Source organism: Perna viridis, chromosome 14 (assembly GCF_037379345.1).
Source record: "Perna viridis isolate PV_CMFRI_1.1 ecotype Kerala chromosome 14, ASM3737934v1, whole genome shotgun sequence".
Taxonomy (NCBI): Eukaryota; Metazoa; Mollusca; class Bivalvia; order Mytilida; family Mytilidae; genus Perna; species Perna viridis.
This window is the reverse complement of record NC_142458.1, coordinates 14,586,329-14,594,290: the sequence shown is the minus strand read 5'-3', so window position 1 is coordinate 14,594,290 and position 7,962 is coordinate 14,586,329. Positions and strand designations below refer to the sequence as shown.

At 33.3% G+C, this 7,962-nt stretch overlaps 1 long non-coding RNA gene across 1 annotated transcript; it reads left to right on the top strand.

Moving 5' to 3' along the window:
• The first annotated feature begins 1,012 nt into the window (after positions 1-1,012).
• LOC148598321 (uncharacterized) lies at positions 1,013-3,131 on the top strand. Its single transcript, XR_015918607.1, has 2 exons — positions 1,013-1,187; positions 2,900-3,131. It is a non-coding gene; the product is annotated as an uncharacterized LOC148598321 (long non-coding RNA).
• Positions 3,132-7,962: the final 4,831 nt, after the last annotated feature.

Below are 7,962 nucleotides of genomic sequence, written 5' to 3'. Positions count from 1 at the left end.
TTGGCTAAAATATTTTGACGCTTGACTGACGTAAAGGGAAGTGAGTGAGACGAAGAAGTAGTTAAGAAATTGGTGAATATTGTATTTGATAAAAAACAGAATGAGTGTGCGTAGAACAGAAAACTTATAGAATTCATTAGTATAACATCGTTAGGTTTTAATAAGTTAATTTTGTTTTCTAGAAAGTATTCAAAGACGTTTTTTTATGAATTAGTTTATGCTTTAGAAAATTCTGAGATGTCAGGTTATGAAGTCCTTCAAATACGGATTATCGTATCCGGTAAGGAAAACATTTTTAAGGTAATTAAAGTTATTTAAGGTTAGAAAGATTTATAATTTGATTATGTAAAGGCAAGGAATGCTGAAAGGTGACAAAATCGTATCAGTGTTGCATAGTCACAGGAAATATCAAGCAGCACATGCTTTCAATCAAAAGACGTCTTGGCACGTATTTTCATACCCACATTTTAAGACGATATATATATATATATATATATATATATATATATATATATATATATATATATATATACAAGAACAACTGTACCGTATACTGGCTTCCGAGGCCAGCTTATCTACGGTTTTCCGCAAACTGCAGTAAGCTGGCCTCCGATGGAGGCCAGCTTATCTTCGAATGTTGTTGTGAGGATAATGAATCATGTTTGACTAATGTAATGTATATGAATGAAAAGCGCCGTGTTTATAGATTACAGAATGATTTTATTTTCAAAAATACATTCATAAATAAGAAATTTATCGCAATTTAAAGACACCTCCCCCCGAGAAAACATATATCTCTCATATCCGGTTTGCGGTCAGATTGGGTATAAGCTGGATCCTATCTTAAAATCAAGTTTTCATCTAGATATTTGCTTTATATGTTATATTTTATTGCACGAATCAACGTATGATTCTTTAATCTATATATTTTAAGCATCATATACTAGATATATGTCTCAATTTTAATGTTGTAAGAGATATATATTTGTTTTGCAATCTAAACATCCATTTTTAAAATATATGTGAACATCCGGTGTCATCTACGTCACAGAAAAATGGCGGAACAGAAAACGAAGCGGTGACCTAGATTCTAACATTGTTTTGTAGGATTTACAAATGGATTTACATCCAAACATGAAGGAAAGCAATTCTTCCGAGCTTAGATTTACACTAATAACAGTTAACAGGTTGGTACACGTATGAATTTATAAGAATCGATGAACAATATATGCAGGGAGGAGGGGATTGTAGAGAATGCGAACAAATGTTTTCAATTTTGTGATTTTTTGGCCAATTGTGGTAACAAATAACTACTAATATCAAGAATATCCCTGAAACCTCTTTCGGGATCCATCTATTCAAAGTGTATGAATTCTGATATTAGTATGGCTTCAACAAATAGCACCACGATTAGTAGCCACATACATGTTTACATGTATACATGTTATTCACTTCAGTTTAAAGAATATGAATACTTATAAAATAACTGCCATGCATGCATCTTTATACATCTATGATCACTATTAACTGAGAGTAAAACAGTGGTTTTACATAAACAGTTTTGTAGTATGAGACAAACTCTCCTGATGCTTAAGATTATCAATCATTGGACTTGTTTACTATATCTTTTAATGACAATATGAAATGTACAGCCAACAGAAAAAAGTTAATATCTGATATGTAACAAGAAATGATACATAAAGTGTGGATGTATAAGAAAACCACCAGTTGTATTTGCAATGCAAAACAAAAATTTCAGAGTAGACCTCATTTACTTGCACATATGCATTGTATGCCTTGACACAAATAACATGAAGAAAAAAACATGTGATAAAGGATAAAATCATCATTCGTTTTAACTATATGGCATGCTTTGACACAAACTTGACTGAATCAAACATTTATTCTGATTTGCCAATACTCCTTCATGAATTGTATTGTTCTTTTTGAAAGCTGTTATTGAAAAAAAAGATATTATTTTAATTGGAGCAGCAACTTGTTCCTTTAAAGCTTGCTTTTTGTGGTACAATTTATATACATTGCAGAAGCACATAATGAGCTGATGAATATCATGTAATCTATTGCTAATCCTCCTTTAAAATTATCTTTCTGATATCTGATATGTCTTCATTATACATGTATTTGTATACCCACTACAGAGATTTCAATGATTTAAGTTCTTTGAACTGAAAAAGCAACACCGAAAACAACTAGGATTTAATTTTAACAGGGGTTCAACAAACTAACTTTCTAATTTGTTTAGTTCTAGGTTATTTTTCTTATTTTGTACACAGTTTCTTATTATGTGTATGTTGTGTTGATCTAAATATTCTAAATATAGTTCACTAATTTGCAGTGTGTAACTGTGAGAAGTTATATTTAGAAATCCTACATTGTAGTTAGTTTACACATAATTATAAGCTAAATGTGTCTGTACATGTTTATAAACAAAACAAAATTAGTTCCATTAGGGGCAATATCCAGTTATGTTCTGTCATCAATTATGTTGCAATTTTGAAAATCAGAAATATTTTTAAAACATGACTTAAAAATTCCTTCAAACATCTTATTGTGGTATAAGTATACATGACATTCCTTCAACTACTTATGTTTCAAAATGAAATGTGCCTTATATTTATTCATCCAACACTTTAAGTGTGTACATTAAAGTGCAAAAAATCATTTCCAGAGGTATTGAAACAATCATAATAATCAAATCATTTTATCTTTATGAAGAAAATACAAATCAGTTGTTTGGTTAATTTTTTCTCATCATGATAATTCAATGACAGATATATGTACAAGTATACATTTACATAGACTAAAATGCACCACTTACATGTTTGAAATAATATCTATTATTTTATTTCTGTTTAATAACAGAATCTTTTCTTTTCAGACTACATCATATTTCATACAAAGACTTCTTGGATAATTGTGGTTTATATTGTGCAAGTATAGACAGAAGAGAGCATGAGGCTGAATTGATTTGATATTGTTTCAAATTAGCAGAAGTGTGTTTCATGCATGACTGTTTTATTGTGACGAAGAATTTTATACAGGAAACCTACTCTTTATACTACATGTTTTGATGTCTGGTAGGGAATAATAAATACATATGCACACTTGGATTGTACATGTTGAGTTGTATATTTACACATGTATGTAAAATTAAAATTCTATTGTTGCATTATGTGGATACAAACTATTGTGTTATGATACCTTGTACATGTGCTGCTTTGGTAGTTAATTTAAAATTTAAAGAGAGATTGTTGGGAATATCTTATTTCAAAAAATGTTAAGGACAAAATGACTAATTTAAACCAATGAAATAATTCAAAAACATTTTGTTGCTATGGATAGGGCAAAAAATTGAAATACATTCTTACACAAAGAAACACTGTTTACTTCCCAAAAAGCTGTTTACAATTTAGTCAAAAAATTAATATCCAATTATCCCACACAAGACCATCTATTTTTTTTTCTCTGTAAGAATCAACCAGTGGATGAAAAATCAATGGTATGAAATAAGCCTCTACTTTGATAGTGTGATTTGACTGCATGAATTTGTACCAACGGGATTAAGGAACAAAGACGAGATTATCCATGTTAGTTCGATAAATTCAGTTGAATGAACATTTCTGAGGCAGGTAACTCCTTGAAAGTCTCAGTTACTGTCATCTGTCATTCTAAAGACAAACATATCAAGTGATAATGGGCATTTCGACTGCAGAAGATACATGAAGGTACATGAATAAATTGTCATTTTTTTTTTTTGACATCCATGTCTTAGTTTCTTCGAGTTCTGTCTGATTCTAACAAATACTTGACAATGTACGTAAAAGTACTAATCTCCAAAAACCTTCAAATACGAGATTAAGTTGGGTTATTACTATGAATTCCCTAATGGCTATCCATTTAGAGGATGGGGTAGTTTTGAAAAAGCAGAAAACAAGTATAACATTCAATATACACAAACAACAACGTTATTGACTTATCTTCCGGACACAACAGCCTTAATTTCCTAGGGTTTGTAGTTTTTTAAAAATATCTCGACTCAAGCTCCTGGAGAACAAAAAAGAACAACATTCAAGATAGTAATTGCATACCATATACAAATGTAATAAAAATGAAACGCTCATGATTAGGTAATAGCATGGTTGTTCCTAGTACATGGAACTGATGGAGAGAAAGTCTTCCTTACTTAAAAATGTGACTTGCTTAGAGCGATGGTTGAGACACGTCTATACTTTCAGTAAAAAAGTACAAGTAGTCACTAGTAGAATAAAAGTGTCAAAACTTACATGTACCTGAATAAGGAAAGGAGAGAAAATAAGTACGAGCAGGGGAGGTGAACAGGATAGAAAGCAACAGGGAGGGAAGTGGTGGAGACTGAAATGTATATCAAAATAATTATGAGCCGGAAAACAAATGTTGAATGAAATCACAGTCATTAAAAAAGCTTCAAGAATATGCTTATACATGTCCTAGTAATGAAAATGGCCTAATAACCCGGTTGTTATCTCTTAAGACTGTTGTCGCAGAAAAAAGTGATCCCTATACCTTATGATAACTCGAAGGAATTTCATGAACCAAAAGTTATTTCAGTCGGTAAAGATGTGGTAATTCTGTTTAAAAAGAACTGTACTGAGCTGAAACTTCTTCAGAATGAATGTAATAAAATTTCGTCAGTAATCTAAAACATGGAACTTTTGAAATTGTATTGCCTACTGTTATTTCAAACCAAAACCAATAATATGCAAAACATAACCTTTGCAAAACAAAATTCCAAGAAAGAGTTAAACCATAGACTTAAAAATTGCTATTCACTGTTATACAATGTAACAAGCACGCAGTGTTTAAGGAAATATAGTGACGACTGGTTGGCTCAGATTCAGAGTAATGTGTCTGAGTAGCATACCTACCTACTGACTTACATAAGTGAGCTGCAAGGCCGTAGCCAAGGGGTGCGATTGTACCCCCGTTTGAAAAAAAAAGATTGATTTACATCTTAGCCCCTAGTTAAAGATAAATCATATCAGATGACCAAGTAAAATTGCTTATCAGTGATCAGTTCGCACCCCCTTTCAGAAAGCCTGGCTACGGCCCTGATCTAACAAGATAAAGCTTAAAATCCAGCTCAGCCTGTCGGACTAATACAAAGGAGGCTTTGTTCGATTGGACAATGACCGTTTTCTCCCTGCACCATGAATGAAATATCTGCTATAGGACGTTAAGCCATAACAAATCAATCAATTCAATAATGATGATAACCACCTGTTGGAGTGACAACTATTCATACAACTTAAAGTTGCTGTAGCCCCCATAATATAAAGTGAAGTGGAATTATCAGGAATATTACTTCTACAATGTAAGCGGTTGGAATTCCGTTCCTCCATACCAAGTCAGAAAATAGCTTGCCAGACAACCTATAGCAATGCTGACGTAAAGGAATATGTAAAAAAAACGTACCGGACAAGTGTTCTGTGGGATAGCATCTGCATACAAAATCCGAGTAGAATAAACATTTTTATGAATATATTAAAGTGTAGGCACCATATAGGCGAGAGGTCTGAGGTACCAGGTCCAGGACAGAGCCCCAGGAGGGGGGTCGAAGCCCCGCAAAGGAAAATGGTTTTTACCTGTTAAAAATTGAAATACATGTATCTACTTTATAGACATGATTGATGTAGCAAACATTAAGTCGGATCTTCAAGCATGTCAAGCATTCTAGCATGTGATACAAATTATAAAAAGAGAAATCATGTAATACATTAAAAAAGTGAAATAAAATCAAGTCAGGTTGCAAACGTGTTGATGGACATGCCACCGTGATTAACAGCAGTCACGGTATTGTTCATGTCGTGATCAGTGGCGGAACTAGAGGGATAGTTTTGGGGGTTTTATTCAGTACAAAAGTTAGCAAATACTAGTATCAGACTTGAACTCCCTGTCTTCTTATACTCCTCTAGAAATCCGTTTTGGATTCGTCACTCTTGAAATAGTTCAAATTTTATTTCATGATGAAAATACATGTAATCTACCTGTTGGGAGTTGGGAACTTGAAAATACGTGTAATGGCTAATCGCCCCACAGAACGCCCAATGACCGACAGAATATTTTGCTTAGAAACTGATAATTCAGAGAGCTACAGTTTCTGTTGGATTTTCAGTGCTTTGATTACTATTTGTAACTGAAAGTTTCCAGACTGAACAGCTTCACTCTCAGTTATGTTGTCAGTTTGGGACGTCTCCCTCATCCATTTGAACATCTGACCCAGTGTCCTCACTTTGAGTCATGACTACAGTCTGGTCGAAATGTCAGGCTGATATTTGTTTTAACTAACCACGGGATTTATTAACTTTCTCATTTTAAATCGTGTATGTTTGTGTTGAATCTTTGTTCCCTTAATTACTCTTTCTTTCCAAACTCAAATCTTCGTTAATGATGGTAATAAATATGATTGAAACCGTATAGCTCTGATGTAGAATACTAAGGTACCCAACATCTTCATATTGAGGAAGTTGGGGGTAACATGGATGCCTGAGACTATTTTTTTTAAAAATTAAATGTGGGATTTTTCTTTTACTTAGCCATGGACAGAAAAAAAAACATTCAGTATTTACCCCATGGTAAGTAGTCAACACTGTAAGTTGTCAAAATAAAAAAAGAGGTGAACTCCGGCTACTGTTCCCAGCCCCCCTTCTTTTACATAACAAAATGACCACTGAATGAGAAAAAAGAACAGAATTTTTGTTTGCAAATTCTCTATTATATTGTTAAAGTCTTATTGACAGAAATTCATGACGTCTGGGTTGACACCAATTGAAAGTTCCAACGTCAAAGCTTGGCAAAGCTAGTTTGATTTAGTGGAAACAGGTATCACATCGTTTCCATTAAAACTGTGTTATACTCGCACAATTGGAAAATCTCCAAATACTGATGAGGTTTCGTGGGTTTACATGTAATCCCCGCTGTAACTCACATGGACCAAGGGTTACTCTCAGTACTGTAGAACTTCAGCTTAGCCAACAATTATAGAATGATGTAAGAGATTAAAAGCTTTGCTGAAATATCATCTATACATTTGAATCATACATCAATTACTAGTGCTGTTCTACACGAACTGTCTTTTCTAAAATATCGGATCGATTTACCTGTAGTAGAATACTTATGTATGCATAGAGTTTCGAACCAACATGTCTCTCAAAAGTCTTGGACATTGTATGTAAAGAACTAACTGCAGTAGGACGATAACAAGAAGGCGTCTGTTGATCCTCTTTATACAAAAGCGCATACTCTTGTAAACATTTTTGTATTAGTAAAACACAAAACGATATACTATTGTTTATGAGAAAAAAAATAACTTTTGCAAGAATCTTTAAATTCTTGGACCAGTCGTATTCCCCTTTTAAATTCCTGACTTTTTTGCCCTATTTTTTATTAGAAAAGAGTGCTTACCTACTTACTCAAGTTTCAATGCGAATTCCAATACCAATCTACGTTGGATTTCGAGAAAAGGGACTTTCCGGTATGGTAAGGGCATGTGAAAATGTGAAAAAAAACTACGCCAAAGTAAAGTGAATATATCTTGACATGCATCCTGTTTAAACGGAATATGAACTTCATACTCCATGATATAATTTGTCGAATTCTAAAACTATTCTTCCCACGTGGACCTTGCATGTATATTAAAACCGGTGTTTTGTATACCTGTGTGAACTAAACTGGAAAACCTGGAACCCACTGCTTAAACTAAAATCTTGTCTAAACTGAGCCCTCTGCTCCTTACTGAATTTGGACAAATTCTAACTGTTAATTAAGTGTTTCACTTTTTCTACGGAACTGAATGCCATGCGTCTGGTCCTATTTCCTTCCCCCCCCCCCCCCCAAAAAAAAAAAAAAAAAAAAAAAAAAAAAAAAAGGCTGCAGGCGTTGTTTTGCATTAGGCGTTCTTAATTC